This window comes from Carassius auratus, unplaced genomic scaffold, assembly GCF_003368295.1.
Source record: "Carassius auratus strain Wakin unplaced genomic scaffold, ASM336829v1 scaf_tig00217741, whole genome shotgun sequence".
Classification (NCBI taxonomy): domain Eukaryota; kingdom Metazoa; phylum Chordata; class Actinopteri; order Cypriniformes; family Cyprinidae; genus Carassius; species Carassius auratus.
Window position 1 is genome coordinate 1,935 of NW_020529221.1, and position 22,699 is coordinate 24,633.

Genomic DNA, 22,699 nt, shown 5'->3' on the forward strand with positions numbered 1-22,699 from the left:
TTTTTCCCCAGTAACAGCTGTAATCAAAGCAGAGCTGGTACGCTCACACGCTGCTATCAGGCATATAACATGCAAGTCTTCCTTCAGAAATACAGCGATATAAAAACACCTGTGCCTCCTTGATATTTAAACATATAAATGTAAGGAATTATTATTAAATGTGCAGTACGTGCTCATGTTTATTCAACGAAGCTTTTTGGAAAATCGATCAGTTTTAAAAATCGTGGCGAGTCTCCACAAATAAATAAATGTATGGAAAACATCCCACATCACAAACACCTGAGCCCAACTTCAGTCTACTCATCTCTTTAACTTTAACTGCGTTTGAAGGCACCGCAGCCAGACCCATATACACAACAACTTAGGTCCAGGTGCATGCGCTCGATGAAATCGTCTATACTGTATTATGACCAAAATTTCAATACTGTGATAATACCGTATACTGAGATAAAAGCATCAGCAATTAAGCGGGTGTGGGACAATTATCTCAGACAGTTAGTTGTCAGAACTGCATTAACATATAGATCACAGCTGTTACGACAGGAGCAACTTTGTTGAACCCAAGGTATTACATGTACTTTGTCACTGCTACGCTGCAATAAACCATCTTCATGGAGATCTTCAATGTGCTCATCATTTTTTCTTACAGGGTGTCAAACACAATTCCTGGAGGGCCGGAGCCCTGCAGGGTTTCGATTTAACCCTAATTAAACACACCTGATCCAATTAATCAAGTCCTTCAGGCTTATTTTCTTACTCCACTGTAACAAAAAAACTGCATTAACTTACAAACACTATTTCTGTGACTGCCTTATACAATACGCCTGGCAAATGATCATTTACTGTATAAAGTATGTAACATTTGTTTTTTTTAGAAGGCACAGACAAAAAAGCATCTGCCGTTTGTCTAAAGGAAGCCCTCGAGGAAGTAGGAAGCAGGAATTTCCTGGCTTTTACCTTACAGCTTTGGCACATTCCTCCGATGAAGAGTGGGTGCTCCAGGGAAACATTAAGGCTGCCACAGGAGATGCAGATGTCTGGAAGTGTTCAAAGTGAGAGAGATTTTAGCAGAGGCTCTAACACGGACCGACAGCCTGTTATGAAACACATCTCAGTCTGTATGTGTAACACATACCTTCAATGTTTCTACATTTCTGACGAACTTCGTATACAAGCCTCTCTGAAAAACAAAAGACAATAAAAACATGAAAAAACTGGACAGCCTCCCATTGTTTCAGACATTTGGCCCATTTTTTTACTTGACATCTCATTGAATGGAAATTCCATTGGTTTACATTTAGATTACTTTGACAATTAAATTATTTAATATTTAAAACAATTTTATGAACTAAAATAATGCTGCTAATTGTTGTGGTACTATATATTAAATATATTTAATGTCAGAAATAAGTGATGATGAACAGCTGAATAATTAAAATTTTGAGTGCAAAATAAATTTTGCAAGGCTCCAAGCCAATTATTCCAGTTGCCACGATGGCATTTGTTAATCTCAACACATATTAGTTCATCATACTAGTTGAAATTAGTTCAAAAGTGTCACCCGAACAACAATTACAAGGTTTGCTTGACATATGTCTTGTCCTTTCTAGATATTTTGAATATCAGTTATCAGAAAACTAATTAGAAATAAGTCAATGGAACTAGCGCAATCAAAAAAAACGACCATAATAAAAGAGGCCGTTTGTCTGCATGCTTTGTTAAATATTTCAATCCAAAAGCATCAATGTTTTACTATAATAAGTGATACATTGATCATAATTCATTAATTTATCAGGAATTAAAAATTAGTCAGACAGAAATAAAACATTATGAACATAGCCTGCAATTCAGTCGAGTTTGTTTCTGTTTATTTGTAGCCACAGTAGCCTATATACGTCACATTTAGAAATAATAATTATTCCTGTATTTTTATAAAAGCTCCTGAACAAAAAACATTATTATATTTTATGACATAGGCTACGCAGAGCTAAACTCTCGAGATAAATACATAAATAAATACACAGATGTGATAGACAATAAGAAGCTGACATCTGATTTCAAAGTGGTCGCATTTACCATGTTTACTATGGTAACGTTAATGCCTGAGTGCATAGTCCTTTTAACATTGCTAATAAATATTTATGCCTTGTATGGTGATTATAATCCACATCAGATCAAGTTATTTCAAACATTCGCTGCTGACTGAAAGTGAGTTTTGAGCTCATTTTTGAGCTTATTTAAAAAAGTTTTTAATGCTAGTGTTATAGCTGTATGCTGTATGAATAATCCGCGGGTGCTGACGCTCTCCAGACGTGGAGAAACTCTGCCTTTGTTCATAACCACTCCTCTAGCCCCAGCTGGCCCGCTTTGACCCTAGGTCTTCGTCGGGCCAAAAAAAACGAGGAAGAACCGACGAGACACGATCAAGCACCGGAAATGACAGTGGAAACGCGACTGGCCCTGGCACGCACTAGCACGCCCGCTTTTGGCCCAACAGTGGAAACACAGCTATTGATGGTACCAAAGCAGCAACACTGCTGTGGTGAAAATATATATATTATATATATATTATACTACTGAATACACACCAGTTTGGGGTCATAATTCAATTAATTTAAATAAATGTATACTTTTAAAAGTAAAAGTAAAGACATTTATAATGTTAGAAAAGATTTCTATTTTAAAAAATGTAACATCTTTCAAAGAATCCAGAAAAGGTGTTTCACAGTTTCCACAAAAATGAATATGCAGCACATCTGTTTTCAGCATTGAAATCAATAAGAAATGTTTCTTCAGCACTAAATCACATATTAGAATGACATTGAAGAATGGAGTAACATCTGCTTGAAAATTCATTTTACAATAATAATATAGAATAGAATAGTTTTTTTATTGTAATAAAATTTCACATTATTGCTGTTTTTGAACAGTACAAACTGTATACAGTAGTGTACATTATGTATAATAATAATTATATATTTTTTGTAGTGCTGGGCAATGATTTAAAAAAAAATTGTGATCAATCACATTATTGTCTGTGATTAATCGCAATTAATCGCATTGTTATGCACAAAACTAATAATACATTCAAAGTAGTGTATTGTGCACATTTTTTATTTAAAAGTAGGCCTACTGCTATATGAACAAAAGTGTAATAACATTTAGTTTGCAAACACTTAACACAAATAAGGTGCTTTTTACAGCAGTGTTCCTTTATATTTATTGTAGCTTAAATCTCCACTTATAAGATTAATTAAATTAAATTCAACATAAAATAAGTTATTTGTCACTGCCAGGACATTGACGTTTTTATAGAAAATATTTTATACTTTGTTATAGAAAAACAAGTTATGAGTCCAAAGCCTCGATCCTTACATTATAACAGGCATCTTCTGAATAGAGACCTACACAACAGAGGGATCCATCGCAGCAGAGTGTGGCGTGGGACAACATTTGATGGACGGGTAGAGACTCGTGTGTGCGGGATGTGGGAGAATAATTAGGGTGTGCTCACAATAGGCAATCTTAACTGTGCCGGAGCACATTTGACCCCCAAAACCTGGTTCGTTTGTCTAGTGTGATCGCTCCATTAGCTGTCCCTGATGGGTTGCAAGAGGTGGGCAAAAGTGTGGTTCAGTTATAAATAGATCCAGGGCCGTAGCTGGGGTTAGAAGGGCCCCGGTGCAGGTTGTACCAGTGGGCCCTCTTTGAAATGGTTTAATTTTTACTGTATGTTCATTCTATTTATTTATTTGTGCTATTTACACAATGGGTTTTTTTTTTTTTTTTTTTAAGTTTGTAGGTGTCCAGGTACAGCAACTATTTAAAATAGCACTGCATAGTCTTCACTGTAAAATAAAATATACAGTCAAACCAAAACGTATTCAGACACCTTCAACATTTCTCACATTATCACAGTTTATTTGTTATAGTTTAGAAATTGGTAATAAAATATGACAAGAACAAAGTCATCTTGATAATGTCGGATAACTTTGATAGAAAGATATGTGATGGAATCAACCAAAACTTCCATCAAACGTCCTGAAGCAGAGCTCCGTGAGACGCGTCTCTCTCGAGCGCACCGAACACAGTGTGTGAGTAGCCTACTCAGTTGAGCTTTCTCCTGTCTTATGTTTGAATGATTTAAACTCTTTTAAATGTTTAAATTGGCAAGGTTTAAAAACACGTGAAAATTATAAGGTTTCGTGACAGTCGCAGCAGTGGCGCGTCAACTGTCCTGAGCGTCTTTTATGCTGGCTTCAGCCAGTCGGTTGAGATCGCCGGGCCCCCCTTCAGCCGTGGGCCCCTATAATCATCAGAACCTTTCACCCCACTAGCAACGGCCCTGCATAGATTAGTGAGTGTGAGCGCTAACCGCGCCGGGATGCAGATCTTCTGATATGTGCTGCATGATTGCGTGAGTATTTCTGAGCAGCAAAAATGATAGATGTCTAAAGCAATATATTGTGAGAGGGACATGTGTTACGGTGTCCCAATACGACTCAAAATAATAAACCACAAAGTTAACAAAACGATTCACTCCACTGTTGTGCGAGAGCGCTTCTCTGCTGTCTTCACGAGCTATCGGACACTTCCTATTTCCAACTTATAAAATTATGATTATGAGCATGTTGCATTCTTTTCTGTTAAAAATAACAGTGGACAGTGGTTTGTGAATGCTGATGCTTAGACTAAATAATTTGATCAGGAGCATCCCCTCCTGTGACCCAAGATTTGTCTGTATGTGTATTCAGAGCCAGTGAGCAACAGACTTTCATAATTATAAAAAACGGTGTTATCGCGCAATAAAATAATTGTCAGCATTAATCAAGTAATGCGTTAACGCGAAAATAACACATTAACTTGCCCAGCCCAGTTTTTTTGTTATGAGAATTTTATTGCACCACTTTTTAATAGTTTTTTTAATTATTATTATTATTATTATTATTATTTTATTAAATATTAAGCATGTCTGATAACTAAGGTGAAAAATAAAGCCATTTGTAACTACCAAACTGTTGCAAGTGGAGTGAAGCTCTTGGCTCTACATGTAACCCACAAAGTAGATGGTGCAAGTCTGCTCCAGTCTTCCTCTGTTTGATTGTTTAATAAAGCTCCCTGCTGATTTAACAGCTCGTCTCTTTATTACTACTGTTAGGTTTTCCTGCCCTAAAGCACGGGAAGTAATTTTGAAATCTTTAGCATGCATTATAAAAATAGCAAATGGACAATATGTATTCGAAAGAGCCATTTTAAAGCCATGTTTAAACATGTGCCACAGTTCAATACAAAACGTGTCTCTTAAAACTAGCAGGATTAGACGAGACCCCTGTCATAGATCCAGACACACCCTCTTGTGTTTACTCTGCCGGCTGAGGAGATGAGAGTGCTAATCCTGATTTAGCATGTGTGGGTGTGTGTTTACGAGCGAGAACTCTTTGAACTCGCTGACCTGGTTTGGTGAGAGTGTCCGCTCACCTCGAGTCCGCTCGTCGATGATGTCTTTGACCTTGGGTTTCTCTGTGGCTGTGCTCTTGCGGGGCTTTTTAGCTGGTGGGGGCGTGTAGGCCGCCGCCTCTGGCTCCACCCACATCTCTGGATACACTTCCTTGTAGGGGATACGCTCCTCTGAAAAAGACACAATGGTACGTATAGCTATTCGTCAACGGATTATGCGGTGTGTCTATGTAAACGTCCGGCGGTCAGGGTTGTTTTGATTTAACCAGGAACAGAGATTTATTCCTGGTGGGCTGGCATGTGTATAGGCTTAATGGATAAACATCTATATCTGTACTCTTAAGCCAAAAGTCTTAAAAATCTCTGAAACAAGGAACTGTGAACATCAGAAATCTCACCAGATTGCACATATCTGGTTAACAACATACACAAAAATGTAACCTTTCCCTTAGAGTCAGAATCAACTAAAACTATTATAGCATTGAGAAACCTGAACAACATGGAAACAATTGCAGCCAAAAATGAAAAGTGATTAACAAAACATGATATTTTGAAGAATCTGCATGTGTGTATTTTCCTGTTTCTGTATGATTGTCATCGTTTGACAGTTCATAGTAATCATGAATGGCACAAAAATGGTTTAATAAACATGGTCCATATAAATCGTTCGTGATATTCAAAATGTTCTGAAACCATATGAGCTTTGCGGGAAAACCAGACACATCACTGAAAACTTCCCTCCAGACCTGATTGTTGTGTCATGAAGTTGTGAACAAATCAGTTCGATTTGGAGCCCAACATTCTTTGAGAAGAACTAGAACTAAAATGAACGATTCATTCACTGATCCAGTTCTCAAGTTTAACTCACCTGAATCAGTAATTCAGTCAAAGTGGGTCTTAAGTTAGCAACTCAGTCGAGGGGAAGTTATAGTGGCTTAATTTTATTATGATTCTCACACAAAGCTATATTGTCAATTCAGAAGATCTGGCATATATCACATGAATCATACAGACCACTTTCATTGTGTTTTTATTTTTATTTTTGGAGCTAAACAAATTCAGTCATTATAGATTCTCATTGCAACAGAGTTGCATGGAAATACATAGGTATGTGTTCCACTGAAAAAGCAATATGTGTGTGTAATGTATATCAATATGTATGTAATAATGTATATCAATATGAAACAACAGCAGTCTTACCTTCAGGCGGCTCTAGACCTTTAGGTCCTGTGGGTGGAAATCCTGTCATGGCCCATTCAATCATCTTTTTGATTTGCATGTCTTCAGACTTGGAAGGGTCTGTGTCATCACTCACCGTAACCATGAGGAAGTTTTTGCCTGATCTAGTGCCAGCTACCTGCAAAGCACGGCATTCAAACATTTTCTTTAGAGAGATTTTTGCTGGTCTGAGATATTAATAAGAAATACAACGATAAACTAGAGAAAATCTGATTAGTCTAATCCTCTGTACCACAAACAAATTCCTACCTGTAGCACCTCAAAAATGGCTTTCTTGTACATTGGTTGTTTATTGTAGGTTGGCTGGTGAAAGGCGTTGTGGAAGGAACTTAAAGGCAACAGTTTCTCAACACAGACCTACCAGGGAAAAAATGAAACAAAACATTTCCAACATGCTCCAGGTTACAATGCAACCTTTGTCAACAGCAATGTTGCAAGTAAATGATGACAGAATTTAAATTTTTGGGTGAACTATCGCTTTAACGTGCATTGTTTCCTGAACATTGAAATAATCCCCTTAAGAATCAATTTGTTTCACACCTTCTGCTACAATACAAACGTACCACAGAAAACTTGCAGTCACCGAACCACATGACCCATCTAGTTCCTTCAGCCGCCCGACTGCGTCCAGTTATTAACCAGGACACGATCCGTCCAGGCCACCAAGAGAATCCTCGTAACTTTCCCCAGACTAGCTCACCAATGCCGAAACCTCGGCCATCCTGCAATATACAAACAAAGGATGGAGGATTTCATTCACATTACATAAATACAATAAAATCGGTACTGACCATAACATAACCTGTGTTTTTGCATTATCTTTAATTATATTTATTTTTACTGTTTTGATTTTCAGCCTGTATGATTACTCTATGGTGATTGCTATAAATGGGCAACCTTTAAACATGACAGTTGAACTGCAGTTGTTGTAGTGAACTGCTGTTCTGGTGTAACTCGGTGGTTTTGAACTTTTTTCAAAAGTGATAAGGGTGAAATGTTTTCCTACATGAATTTTTCAATAAGTTCGAGTTGGTGACGTGGATTCACCAATATGATCAAAAGAAAGCTGCTTGGTTTTGAAGTGTCTTACATGTGAGAGGTTCTTCATCTCTACACAGTGGAAATTTTTTGCACACAAAATTTTCCAGAAACTTTAATGTGAACACACCTTAAGGCAAAGAGCTGTACTACAATAGTTTCAAATTACTTCCAAAAGTCATATTAAACAAACTCTCTAGCAGAAGACAGGCCCCACTGCTTAAACCTAGCTTTCAAATCTGGTTAGCCAGATAATTTCCAGGCTAACATGGCATAATACTGGGATTCCTCTGAGAATTATTGGCCTTTCAGTAAGCAGGTTCCAAAGTCAGTTATTTTGCCTTGATAATGAAACGAAATAAACTCTAAGCAGCCACTGAACAACAGAAAATCCCACATTTATCACAGAACTTATCCGGCTAACCAATAAGCTACAACTGCAGAACGAACCTCCCAAATCACAAAATATCTACAGCATTGTATACAATATTTCAAAACAATCAACTCCAAACCACCATGATGATGAGGAAGCTACTGGTACCTCGTACTCCAACTCTGTGTCAGTGGACTTGGGTGAGGTCTTGTTTCTGTCCCCTATAGATACGGGCTCTGGGGTGGTGGCAACAGTTGGAGAGGCTGGGTCCGTAGGCTGCTGCTGCTGTTGCTGTTGGAAAGGTGGAGGTTGCTGTTGGGGAGAAGGCTGGGGTTTGAGGTTGGTCTGAGGTTTGAGCTTGAGGCTGTGGTGGTTGCTGCTGCGTTGGCAGTGTTGGTGGAGAAAAGAGTAGTGGGACGTTGATTATGGAGCTGTCTTTTTGAGGCTCTGACTCTACCTCGCCATGGTCCTCCATTGAGTTCATCACAGACACCAGTTTCGCCTTCTTCTCTGCCTGCAACGTAGGGAACAGCGGGACAGGAAGAGAAGGAGGTAAAGCACATGGAACAGCAGTGGCTTTCCTGAGAATAGCACAGTTCAGCGCTTGAGTAATGGTGACAGCTCGGTTTGTTTATAGTACTTTAATCCCACGTGCCAACACAAATATCCCCATCCTTTTGATAAAGAACAAGTGCCCTCCTTTTGAGTGTGATAAGTGGCAGAAACCTGTGAAAACAGTACCCTTTTCATTGCAGTGAAAGCTGTGAGCGATTACTTCGTAACAATGAGAGCTCCCCCCGTGGCTGAGATGGATGCGCGCTGGAGAGTTCAGCGAGTTTGTCCAACCTGACTCTAAGCTATTAGGTCAAAAACAGAAGACACGAGCCAAGCCATGACTTAAGCAGCTCACAGCAAATCCCCAACAGCTGCACCTCTCTCATCCTCTCGTTCTCTCTCACTCGCACGTGAATCTCTTTCACAGCTGTACTTTCTCTGCTGCTGGGGTCCAACTCCATCTCCAATTTCACTCTCACACACACGTAAACCTGGCAGAGTCACCTGTGTGTGTGTGTGTGTGTGTGTGTGCATGTGTGTGTTTGTGTGTGGAGAAGATGGTTGGAACCATCCCCAAAAAGCACTCCCAAAGTTTCTCTTTAGGCTCACTCCCTCCATTACAGTGACTATACATTCATATAAGCCCACAGAGGGGGAAGAGAAGCACTGGAGCCAAGAGCTCATGAGTGTGCATGAATAGACAGGATAAGTGTGGAGTAAAAACATGTGGCCCCTCAAATTAAGAAGCCCCACTGTAGTTTATAAATATCTATATAGCTTCACTGGCTGCTTCGATGAGCTGGGCCATATGTGCCAGGCTGTTTGTCCTTGACCGTGGTTAACTGTGGAAAGAATATTTAAGTTTAAGCATGCGGTTTTGTGCATATATGCCTATATTTATCTCTGCAGTACTGGGCCGTATGATGGTATATACCAGTGGTTCTCAATCAAGTCTGGGTAAACTTCTGAAAGGAGCTGCAAGATCTTAAAATAGTACATTTTTATTTGTATAGCACTGTACATAATTCATGTTGTTTCAAAATGAGCAAGCAAGGAATGTTTTGTAACTTAGGAATATTTGTAAGGTTGAAGAATACTGTAATAAAAAAAATTGCTATCAAGTGTACCATTCAGGTCCTTAATCATAGAAGATGATCCTAAGAAATTTTTCCAGGTGCAAATTGCATTTGAATGACAAGATTTATAGTTCTATGTCCAATGGATATAGGCTGTTTGTCAGAATTTATTAGCAGGGAATTGCTTTACTCTACCCACTGTTCAGTTTTCTTAATTGGGGTATGTGGTATAAAGGAAACATTAAACTGCATCATTAAAGAGTCAGTTCAGCCAAAAATGAAAATTAAGCCACAAATTACTCACCCTGAAGTCATCCTAGGTGTATGTTAATTTCTTCTTTCAGACAAATTCAGTTGGAGTTATTTAAAAAAAATGTCTTTGATATTTCAAGGCGTTTGATACAACTTAGCGGATGTTGCACTCCATCGGTACATGAGAAGTTTAATAAAAAGCTCCAAAAAGGAGGCTATCAGCTAGGCTGTCCTAAAGGAAGACCATCAAAACTTCAGAGGAAATAATACAGAGCCTTGGGGGACTCCATACTGTATACTGATACTTGTAACTGATACTTGTTAGATTTGATAGTTTCTTATTTTTTAAAATAAACCAGTAGCAATTAGAGTGGCAGCAGTATTTAAAATGCTTTTAATAAATAAAACAATGTTTTACCAAAGTAATTTTTTACATGATACAAAGAATAAAAAGAAGTTACAAAGAAGGTCAAACAAATTCTACATCCCCAAAATGTTTCCCTTTTTTTCCAATATTTGTTGTTGTTGTTGTTTTCTTTTACTTTAAAGGAACAATGTTTTAAAATTTAAAATCATTAAGTTCTATTAATTATTTGAATGTGAGAAAGGGGGGGGACCTCAGAGTCACAAAAGTTGAGACCCACCATGAAATGGAAATAACACTGAGATGTTCCTACACTGTTTATACCATATTAGACATATTCATGTGGCAAATTGTTTCACACTGTTCTCATTGTTATGAATATTTTAAATTAATGCAGATTTTTTTTTTTCAAAACTATTTTAAATAACTAGATTATTCGGTACTAGACATCACATCATGGTCTTTCAAAATAAAGCATTTTTTTTTATCTAAAATAACTACATTATGGTGTCTACTGTTACCATGATGTACAATTACTTGTACCATATATAAGATTTTATGTCATACACCAGTGGCATGAGTTAACATTCATGTAATCTTAGTCCAATCATTTAAAGTCAAGCATACAAATAAGATTAAATCAGAGTATAATTTAAATCTAAAACACTTATTTAAAAAAAATATATATTATCTTGAGCTACGCAAGGCTGATTTCATCTCACATGCTTGCGGCTCTGTTAACTCGAAATGTACACAATCTACATTCCACGCAACAAGTCAAACTCACCCTATGTAACTGATAAAGAGTAAAAATTTTGATATAGAACCCACACACAACTCAGACTTCAAGTTTCAAAGCTATCATAGATACTACAGGACTGTCAAAACCGATCATAAATAAAGACAAAGGCAGCCAATACTGCAGGCAACGGTAGTGTATCAAAATGTACAGTGACAGGGAGTGAACAATGTAGACTCAGGAAGAGTTTGAAAGGGGTACTTATATATAAAAATGAAGAAATCAATATAACATTGACTGCACAAAAACTGGGGGAGGAGAGGAAAGCATTGCGGCTATAAGTGGAGATTTGCTTCTGGACCTGTTTTTTTTTCGCCCCCAGCTGTAAATGCCCCTCTTCAGGGGCCTCACTGTAGCGAGTCTGGCTCTTGGAATTGAGGGAGGGGGAGACGAGAAGGAAGGAAAGGGGGAAGGTTCCAGGAGTACAGTACTTTACAGTCTTTGTCAGCCACAAACACATGGCCCAGCTCAGGAATAACTATATATCAGCAGTATGTCATGCACAACAGAGAGCTTAAAATAACCAGTGTTGTTGTTTATGAGTATGAAAAAAACACTTAAGTCTTAGTAATATAAAGTTTTGGGTGTATATGATAATACAAAGAAAAGTAGTTTGCTGTATGGTTGTCCAATTTATAGAGGAATAAATATGAAATATCTTATAAAAAGCAAGTTAAAAAATATAAAAAACACAGATCTTGATATCTATTTTGAGAGAGTGGTTCTGAAACTAGTCCAAGTCTTACATTTCTAACTAACAAAGAATATCCTCCAGCCACTGAAGTAATGAGATGTAAATCTCAGCATCAGCACTAAGAAAACTTACTTTTAAGCCACTATGGGACTAAAAATGTGGATGTACTGTAATACAGTACTTTCATTTAAGTAAAAAAAAGGCACATAAAATAATACAGAAGCTTACAGAACTAAGTGATAAACTAACCTTTTTAGTTAAAGATCTTATACACAGTGCACATAAGTCAAATTCTGAAATTTAAGAAGGGTAACCTTGTGAGAAAGTGTTTTTTGTTTTTTTAAGCTCTATGTTAAAGCTGGTGTGATGAATTATAGTACAGCTCAGCCTTTAGGAGCATTACCTATATCTGAAAGGAAACACCCATAACCTTAAGCTGCTCTCCACATTACAATGATCAACCAAGCCTCTTTTCCAAGAAAGCTCCTCTAGCAAATTCTTTTTCCCAACTTGTAATTTTTTTATATACCATGATGATTCAAGTCAATTCCACAATCAGCTACTGCAAATTGATGCCTGTAGGCCTATTATTTAGCATGTTCAGCCCTTTAAATGTGTTTCTGTTCATATGACATAGGCATGAAAAGACAGTATTACTTACAAATTAACAAATTAAACTATTCGGTTTCTGTGATAAACTGAAAATTATAGTTGCTAATAGTGATCTATACAGCTATACAGTTATAATAGCTTCTTTGGGGAAGAAAGAATCATAATTAGTGATGCATCGATAGGATTTGTTGGGGTCGATACCGATTTTAAATTACACCTTCCGATTCCGATACCGATACCACTATTTGTCACTTTCTCTCTTATTTGAAATTTTGCCATCAAAATAGATAGTATTTTGATCATGGTTTAAATCACCAAAGTTCAAAAACTACTGCTTTAAATTAAACTTGCAGTTTTATTTCTGCATCATTAAACAATTTCTAATGAACATGGATTGGATCCATTTAACATTCAACAGGTCTACATAAATACAACAAAACAAAGACACATATTAAATAAACAATGCTTTTTGGGTGGGTTTAACAGTTTTCAACAGTTTTCAGGTACAGAAATACAATAAACAAATGTAAAATAACATATTAATCCTTTATTGTAACAGAAATGTAAGTTTAAATATGTAAGAGATCTCCTTTACGGAGGCTGGACTCTTATTTTGACTACGGTTTTCTAGTCTACGGAGCTATATGGGTAATGAAAGCATGCAGTTCTTCAGATATAAAGTTTGTCAGTTTATTAAGCATCCCCGGAAAACGCAGGAGATCTGTATATATTTGTTTACTGTTAGTTGTAATAAGTGTTTTGTGTAATTCGTTGTATGTTGATGATAATACAACTGAGAGAGTGTTTAATGTGCACTTCTTGTGCTGTGTTTTGTTAAGCTCTTATGGTGATTTTTTTTGGAGTGAAAAAGGACGCAATAAACTTAATAAAACATCAGTAAAGTTTTGGTCATCATTTAAATGAGTTCCGCTACACTTAAGAAAGTTACAAAAGTTATTTAGTCAAGAATAATTTGATTAGCATTAAAGTGCATACAGATAGCATTATGCATCAGACATTATACAGCTCAGTGCCTTCACGCAGTTAATTAATACAACATCGGTCTGTTATATCGGCCTTTTTTCTTATATAGCTGATATGCTGATGGTTGTAAATTGAGAAAGAATCAGCCAATAAATATTGGCGGCCGATACATTGGTGCATCCCTAATCATAATCAAATATAAATTAATATTTCTATTAAATTATTTAAAAAATACATTCATGTTATTTTGACTAAAAATATTAGACAAAAATTATAACATACAGTTATTATAAATTTAAAGTGTAAATGTATTTAATTAATTGTTTCATCACAACCAATTTGGAGAAAATTAGCATTATATCACTTGTTCACCAATAGAACCTCTGCAGTGAATGGGTGGCGTAAGAATGAAGCTGTTATTATTCCAACAGCTGATAAAACAATATAATAATACACAAGTATTCCAATAACATCTTGTGATGTGAAATAACTGTGTGTTTGTAAGAAACATTTATAACTGTCAGTTTTAACTGTTAACTTAACTTAAACCATTTAATTGTCACTTCTGGACAAAATACCATTTCATAATCAATAAAAATGCTTACTCCAGTAAAAAAAAAAAAAAGAAAAACCCATAATCTGTTGTACTCTCCAATCAAAATCCACTGAGAGATTTCCTTGGAACCGTTTTGGGCTGTTTTCACTTGTAAACAGTGCTTGATCTGTGTATACTACTCTCCTGATTCAGATGATACGGATTCACTGGAGGAAGTGTTATTATGGATAATATTTTAGCCAGAAGCAATGGAATGAACTCAATGAAGTTTTGGTTTTTAAATTAAACATTAAACAACTGCCCTTATTATGCCATTTTTAAGGTTCCTAACATTGTTTTGGGAGTCTCCTACAATATATATATATATATATATATATATATAATTATTTATTTTTTTTTACTGCAATTTAAATGTTAAAAATCCAAACATGTTAAACACTGCTGACAAATCTGTATTGCAGCACACACACAAAAAACAACCTTAAGGAACCGTTTCAAAATAAATAATGTTTTATAGCTAATGTTTCCCTTAAACTTTGAACAATATGAAGAAACAGTCTGTATTAATTCAAATGCCGGCAGCACAGCAGCGCACACTAAAATTCCAGCAGGCAGGGGTTGAATGGCTATTGCTAGTGTGTGACAATCCGATTTATTTTGATGCGACTTTGTGAGAGGCCGAACAAAGTCTGTTCACTTTTTAGTCTCCCGAGTCCAGAGAATAGAGGATGCATTTAGTTTGTGATTGTGCTGGGTCCATTAAAGACTCAGTAATTAGTAGTGCAGCAGAGGTCAGGCATGCAAAATGAGTCTTAGTCTAAGTATCCTAATGTTAAAACTTTTTTTTGTTTGCTTCAAGCTGCATACAATTGTTTTAGTCTAAAATCTTGCTATTTCCTTAAATCGCGAATTAATCGTCAAAAGCTGAAGTGCAAAAGTCTGCCTGTTTCAGTCTGTGCAGCCTTGACTCAGAGTATGAGCGAGTGCTGGCAATGCACTAATCACATGCGGTTCCTGGGTTCACTCGGTTCATTCATATTTGCATACCCTTAAAAAGACATGCACCGCATTTCCGTTACAACACAAGCAACAACTGCTGACCGTTTTTATGCATTTACGGTACAGACCCAAATCTGACAGACTGAAAGAAGTATATCATCTTTGTTTTCAAGCTCAAAAGCACGACTTTCATTTTAAAACAAGTTTGAAAGCATTAGTTTGAGCTAAAACATGCTATGTTTTAACAACCCAACTGTATAAATAACCACAAAAAGCACACTGTCATATCACAGCACACTTAAAAACTAAGCATAAACTTTCAAACGTGAACAAAGCCAAAGATTTGCCCTCTGCACAACATCCTGCAGAGGTAGTAAAACAGGAAATACATTCAGCTCTCTGCAATCCCCCTTTGATAACATATAGGCTAAAAAAAAAGAAAAAAAAACACTTTGAAGCAAACCATTTTGTCTTGTACTTGCAATGTTTTTAAGCCCAGTCCGGCACTCTGGTTTTAAAGAGATGTGTTTCCTTTAAGCTACCCGGGGCAGATGGTCCGTAACAAGTCTCCTGGAAATACCTGAAGTCAGCATATTCCTCTTCCAGCAAGTCTACTCAGACATGCACACTGTCCCCTGCGCTATCAACAACAAACATGTCAGCCGACCTACCCATACACGCCTGCACTCGGCACTTTAAATCCAATGTGTGAGTCGCTTTTTTTTTTTTTTACCCCACTCTTGGCTCACTAGAGACCGCTTCAAAAAAAAAAAGAAAAAAAAAAAAAAAAGAAAGCATGAACATTTCTTTGTCTGGGAATTCAGGGTCAGGTGGTTCCCAAAAGGAATTCTGGTTGGCTAGAGAGGACTTGCAGAATGTTGGCGGCTTTCCAGGAGGCTGTCTTGCAAGCAGCGCTGGAAATTCGCTGTAAACCTCATCTTCACCCTTATATCCATAGTACGGAGTTCATTTCCACTGCAGAGAGTGCAGCGAGGGGAGTGGGGGAGGAGTGAAGGGAACGGGATGGGGGTGGGAAAGAGGAATCTACTGTAGCGTTGGGTACTTCTTAAAAAAAAAAAGGAGACATGATCCCCCTAACTTACAGAAAGTGAAAGCAGGATGGGTTTTATACCCCCCTTAGGGCAAACCCTTCAATGCTAACAAAGCTCTGCTGAGTGTATGTGCCTCGTAGCCAGAGGAAGGAAACATGTCAAGGCCCCCTTCAATAGGGTTTCCTGTTGCATTGTTTAGTCCGGTGCAGAGTGCATCCAGAAAACATGACTGCACAGACCATCAGAGAGCAAACAGAGAAATGACATGTTACGATCTGGGCTCTTCCACAATGTGCCTATTCAGAGAAAAAAAAATTCCCAGGCTCCCAGTGGAGGATTCCTTCTCTCTGCGTGAAGAATGTGAAACGCCCATTTCTCTGGAATTTTACGATGTCCACTCACGAGACAAGTGTGTGTCCGGCTAATTTGGCCATATTTCTGGGATCTCTGACACTTTTATGGCTCATCCCCAAACACAGTGTGGCGAGGGCCAGAGAAAAGAAGCTGGGGGCTGGGGGAGCTTGATGTCGACTGGTCGGCTCCCTTTATTTACCGAGGGAAAAAAAATGTTATGTAACATAGCAGTTCTCACCATGCAACCCAGTACTGATTGGAGAACTGTCAACCTCCCATACCTGCAATGATATTAGAGATTGGCCATAGTGGTGGATAATAAATGAGGGCTCTTTTGAACTTTTTTGTATCCCATCGGTAAAGGCTTCAAATTAAGGACATTAATGATAACTACTGTATTAAGCTTTATTAATTGTTCTAATTCTCTGAGAAAAGCATAAACCACTCCCCAACTATAACCATAACAACACATATGAAAAATTTCGATGACATGACTAACAGCTGAATAATAAAAACACTGAGAGATAATTTAGAATACACCTTACTTTAAAGACCTCAAGCATTTAAATCATCAGATGACAAAACTGCAGTGCATGATTATAGCCTCTTTGTGTGAACTATAGTTATCGTTCTTGTTGAGAACTGACCTTACCCCATAATTTGTCCCTTAACTCATATTAAACTGGAAAAATAACTCTAGGGAGGGACTATCTATTTGAAAGACCAATGACAGACCGGAGGAGCGTTCTGGAAACCTATTTTGGTGCCACTAGTGGAACAGAAATCTGACTGCACGTTCAAGTCAAGACACATCACAACAATTTCAGCCCTGCACGTTGATGTAACGTGTATAGAGATTCAACATGACACAGACTACCTAACCAAAAAAAAAGTGAAATGATGAAATGTCGCATTCTTGGTCTTGGATTATTCCAGAGGTCTCCAATAATCAGCAAAGTACTTTAATAAGTATTATAATTAAACAGTAGAAAGGCTAACTGGAGCTGTTTTTGGGGTGGTCCAACTGGGACAACCGCGCCGGACCCCATCTTTTAAGAGGGTGCCACACCCTCTACTTGCACTTGGCCCCGTCTCATACTAGGAATGACCCTGGTCCTAACCAGGAGCTAAAATTTGTCTATACAAAAACGCTCTGTCAATCACAACTAGGTATACACCGATACCGAAAGTTGATAGAATTTTCATTTAATGGATTACAATTCTACTATTTTGTATAAATTCGAAATAAACCATTATAAGCTAAAGACAAATACAAAATACACTAAATAAGCATGCAAATATATACATAAGCAAAATAAATATTTATAATACTGATAAATAAAAAAACTCCAAGATTGGTTCATAACCAAACAGAAAAAAATTGAAACTGCCAATACCAATTTTAACGCCTCTGATTGGCTACTTCATTCATAACAAACATGCCTGTGCATGGTTATAATGAGGAAACCAGTGGATTTTCAGTGTGAGAAGAAGCCAGCAAGACGTCTCATGAAATAAATGGTACCTTCATGTGAGATCAAATGACTCATCAAATACACTTGGTTTTCGCGGAATTTATTCGGCACTCTCGCCCTGGCAAACGTTTCTGGCTGCTATCATAGCAATGCTGACAGGCTCCCTATCGCTCTTCCTCTGGGACAGTGGTGAGCAGTGGTACTCACCTCCAACTTCCACTTGGCCAGCAACTCCTCCCTGGTCCTCTTGCTAATGTAATAAGGGTCACCGGCTTGGAAGGTTACTCTGGGCATGGGTCTTTGACGGAGGCTGACTTCCCAGCCCACTCCCCCACGAAGCCTCCCTCGAGCTCCCTGTTTAAAGGGACAAAACCAAAAAAAAAAAAAGGAAATGAAAAAAATTAACGACCGTTTCTCTCTCTGTTTTAGTGTGCTTATCTATCTGTGCGATCCTAAATGAAGGAAGGAAGTAAGTGGTTTGTCTGCGAACGATTTTGGAGCATTTTGCGAATGGGCTGGTGGGGGACTCTCAAACTAAGAGGGGGTTCGAGCAGCCTGACAAAACCCATCTGCCCATGGCTGGTGAAGAATAGGGACCCTTGTTTTTAAGCAGAGGACCAAGTGTATTTGATATTTCACCACTGGGGTACCATTTCTTTCATAATCATGTAGCTGGAAAAACAGGTTCCACATTAACGCCATCTTCGTAGGAGATCTTGAGCAATTATCGGAAAAGTTAGAATTTCGACAGACAGAAACTAGCAAAACGTACACACATATATCACAGACAGGCACACAACAGGAAGACAGTTTTACCTCATTCTTTGCAGAGTCCCCACTCTCGTCCTCCTTGTGCTCCACGTCTAAAGGGAAACAGCCACAAGAACAAGCGATTACCTGAAATGTTTCTGATAGTCTGGATTTGTCAACGGAAATCTGTCTTCATCAATCTGCAGTATAAGGCCTCAAAGATATTTTAGCATCACCAGAAAATTTCACAAGGCTTTTATGCGGAAGAGCAAGCATAAAATAGCTTTGAGCCAAAATAAACTATTCTCAATTGTGTGCAGTTGTTTACTTGTAAAAGAGTTTAAATAAAAAGCTAAGAAGCCAAAAGCAGCAGGAAGCTGGCCCGTTTTAGCTCGAGGTCTTCGTGTTACTAAATTAAAGTCTTGGAGAACTTTAGAAACTGCGTATTAATGTCAGTCAATCACTATCGAAAAGACTTGTTAGCACATATACTACATATGTGCTGTGAAAATTGCCACAGGGCAATATGTACTTACATATAACATGGTTTCTTTATGTGTGACACCAAAATGTTACAATTTAAAAAATATAATTGAGATCTATAATGCATATGTTACTGCCCATCATGATAATACTGGAGCCAGCTGTTCTATCTGTACTATAATTGTAAACTTACAACAGCTTTTTTTAATAACGGTAATATTTAAATTAGTGCATGAAAGAATCCTAAATACCTAATTTTTCTAATCTTTAAGTATAAATGATGAACAGGACATCTTCATATAAATAGATCTGTGAGATTTAGACCAGGCTTACAGGCAGTCTGTCACGGCATAAATGAATAACGTCACTATGTTGACATGAAGCCAAAAGAAGTAGACAGCACCCATTTTAATAACCCACTAGCCTAAAGAAGATCTGTTTGAAGTCTATCAAAGCTCCATCACCCAGCCACATCACAACACTTGAGCACTGAGAGGCCGCGGGGAAAACCTGAGAGCTTGTTTTCTTCACAAGAGCCATCAAAAGCCTGCCAGTGAAGCAGCACACACACCCAGCCAAAACAAAAGGCTTTGACCCGCGAGTCCTCTTCACATTTAGAGCATGTGCAAATCCTCTCTCGCTGCATCTTTCTGTCTCTTCCTCTTTTCACTGTCGTTCGACGGAAATAAGCAATCTGTCTGTACGGTGAGGAAGGGGTTCATTCCACCGAGACTGCCAAGGTCACTGGGTTTCTGAGCGTGGTTGGCACACTGTGCCCATCAAGCCTCCAGTGTGCCAGTTTAAGCACATGCCAGCCTGCATGTTTAGAGCGTCCATTTCTCCTTCACTGGACTGAAATCCATCCTGTGCCCTCGAGGTAGAGGTATAAAAATGACACAGGTACGGCTGTACTTGCCCATCCTCTGTCAGTCAAAGCAAAATGGATCTTTTTGACTACACAGAGTTCATGATTCAATTAAATGTTTGGTGGGATTGAGCTAATTATTGACAAACAGCTTCTAGGTGCAATTATCTTTTAGCGGTTAGTGTCAGGTTAGTGAAGTCTGGCAAACAGAGGTAGTGACTTTAAGGCAGCTTTGTTGTTGGAATGGACTGAGCTCAGCAAAACACACTAATCAGGACCCAAGAGTTCCCTCTTCACACCTCTAGAACTGAACAACTGTATACAATCAATCGGTACTCTAGAACAGGAACACTAGGGGGATCCTTACAGGTGGAGTACTCTTTAAATGTGAGTTTGTTAAAGGCTTAATTCACTCAAAACAACTGTCATCTTTCACTCAACCAGTTGAAATTGCATCTTTTATTTATTGCAAATGAATATCACTTGTAATTGGATATTAAAAGAGCTTACAAAGAAATGTGATAATTATTACACCTCAGCGTCTACACTTTGCCACATTTACTGCTGGATAACTGTCTGCTGTAAAGTTCACACTAGTGAGAGCCCAACAAAAGGCTTCAACAAGGGCACAGAGTGGCCACAAAGGTGGAGCTTGTGAACACCATTCTGAAACCTAAAATGACAACTGGCACACCATACGGGGCAGGCTACAAGTCCGCAAGTCCTTATCAAGTGCATCATTTGAGACATGTGTGGGCGAATGAGCCATTTAAATGTCCATTAAGCAGAGCACATACAAAACACTTGAACTGGAAGCAACAAGACCTGTTTTAACAGAATACGGAACCCCATTTGCTGTTTATTTACTCAATCTCAGGCCATCCAAGATGTAGGTGATTATTTTTCCAGCAGAACAGTAAAGTCAATTTTTAGCTTAAACCGTGGTCCTAGTCCAATGCCTAACTGTCAATTTGACAGTCAAAAAAGCATATCAGGCTACACAGAATATCTGTGGCTTCTGGCAATATATATCGAGGTCTATGCAAGAAAATAATCCTGTGAAACCATTGTTTTTGCCAACTCTTACAACGTTCCAGTTCCTCCAACACAACACTTCACTGAGGAAACTGGTGAGCCACTGATACGAGCACCAAGGTGAGTTGTTTAAGACCATTTTTATTCACTTTACATGCTTTACTGTCAGGAGCCAAGGGTATTGTCAGAGCTAAAAATCTTTACTGTTCTACTGAAGAAAATAAAATCACCTAGATTTTGGATGCCCTGAGGGTGAAAAAAATGTAAAAATATTATCATGTTTTCATGTTTCATGTAAATGCACCTTTATAGCTATCACAGTTTATTGGTCAAAGACTCTTATTTTTGTCGAGGTTTTGTTCTGTTGTGTTTGTCTGTAGTTTATATCCTGTTTCCTCTCTTATCACTGTGTCTAGCTGGTTGTCATTATGTTCCCACCTATCCCTTGTTCAACTCCTTAGTGCATTGTGTATTTAATTCTTCATCATATTGTCGTTTTTGTATAAACATATGGGTTTTAGCTGCCGCATTTCCTTATTTTTACTTTTATTTACTTTGTCAATAAATGCTGTTCTGAGATCAACATCTCCTTCATCTTTGTCTGACCTACGCTGTGACGATAGCATTGTTAGCAGTGCTAGCAAACAGCACATACTTTGTTTATTTGGTATATGACGTTTTACTGGATTTCCAATTATAAATTGACTGTCTAGACTTTATAGCATTTTACATTGGTCTACATGTTTGGCATCTATCGCCATAAAGTGGGTTAAGGGAGACTGATGTAGGATCAGTGCTGAGGGCATTGTGCCATGCACCTGGCACGGCCCCCACTGAGAGAGTGGCCACAACACAGACCTGCTGTCTCCCATGCACTGCACCCAATCAAGGCAGGCTGCCAGAAGAGACACCGCTTTGTCTACCGATCGATCAGCAATCAGCAGATACAAAGCGCAGTTATAGGTACAGTGCATATATGCATGTTTTCATATTTAGCATATAGAACATAACTCCACGTTTAATCCCCGATTTATTAATGTGAATATATTATATATGAACTGTCTGACCAAACAATTAAAATGTTAAATATGCAAGAAAACCTCGTGCTTTGTTCACCTGGACAACTTATTTAGACTATTTATTTAATGCGATTATGCACACATTTTAATAAAGCCAAATCAGTTTTTGTAACAAGTAAATACGTACGTTGTCTTAAGACATAACACATAAAACACTCTTTTTTGCCACTTGCTGGCATATTTGTGACATAGCTATAAAGAAATGGTCTCTGAACAAATCAGTGAACGAATCTGAACGAATCATTTTGGTGAACGAACTGAAGATGAGCGAATCTCTTGAAAGAATCCAAATTTCCACCACTAAATTGCACACAAAATAAAATGGATGTTTTTAAAAAAAATTTAATGACCCGCCCCAACTAGCCCCGCAAATAAAGTGCCAATTTCTTTACCCGCCCCGACCCAACCAGCGGGTTTACCCGCAGGGCCCGCGGGTTAAGAGACGACCCACGCATCACTAATAGGCACGTGTGTAATTATTAGATTTCAGCATTTGTGTAGATGCTGCTCTAAACAGTTTCAATTAGGTTTGAAGGTTCTTATCAATTTTTAGAAATACTAAAGAAAAGACTATAACAGAATATTTTTATTTATTTTAAAACTTGCTT

At 37.9% G+C, this 22,699-nt stretch overlaps 1 pseudogene; it reads right to left on the reverse strand.

The window, feature by feature from the left end:
• Positions 1–748: 748 nt before the first annotated feature.
• Positions 749–22,699, reverse strand: part of LOC113102588 (DNA (cytosine-5)-methyltransferase 3A-like) — a 38,027-nt pseudogene continuing 16,076 nt past the window's right edge.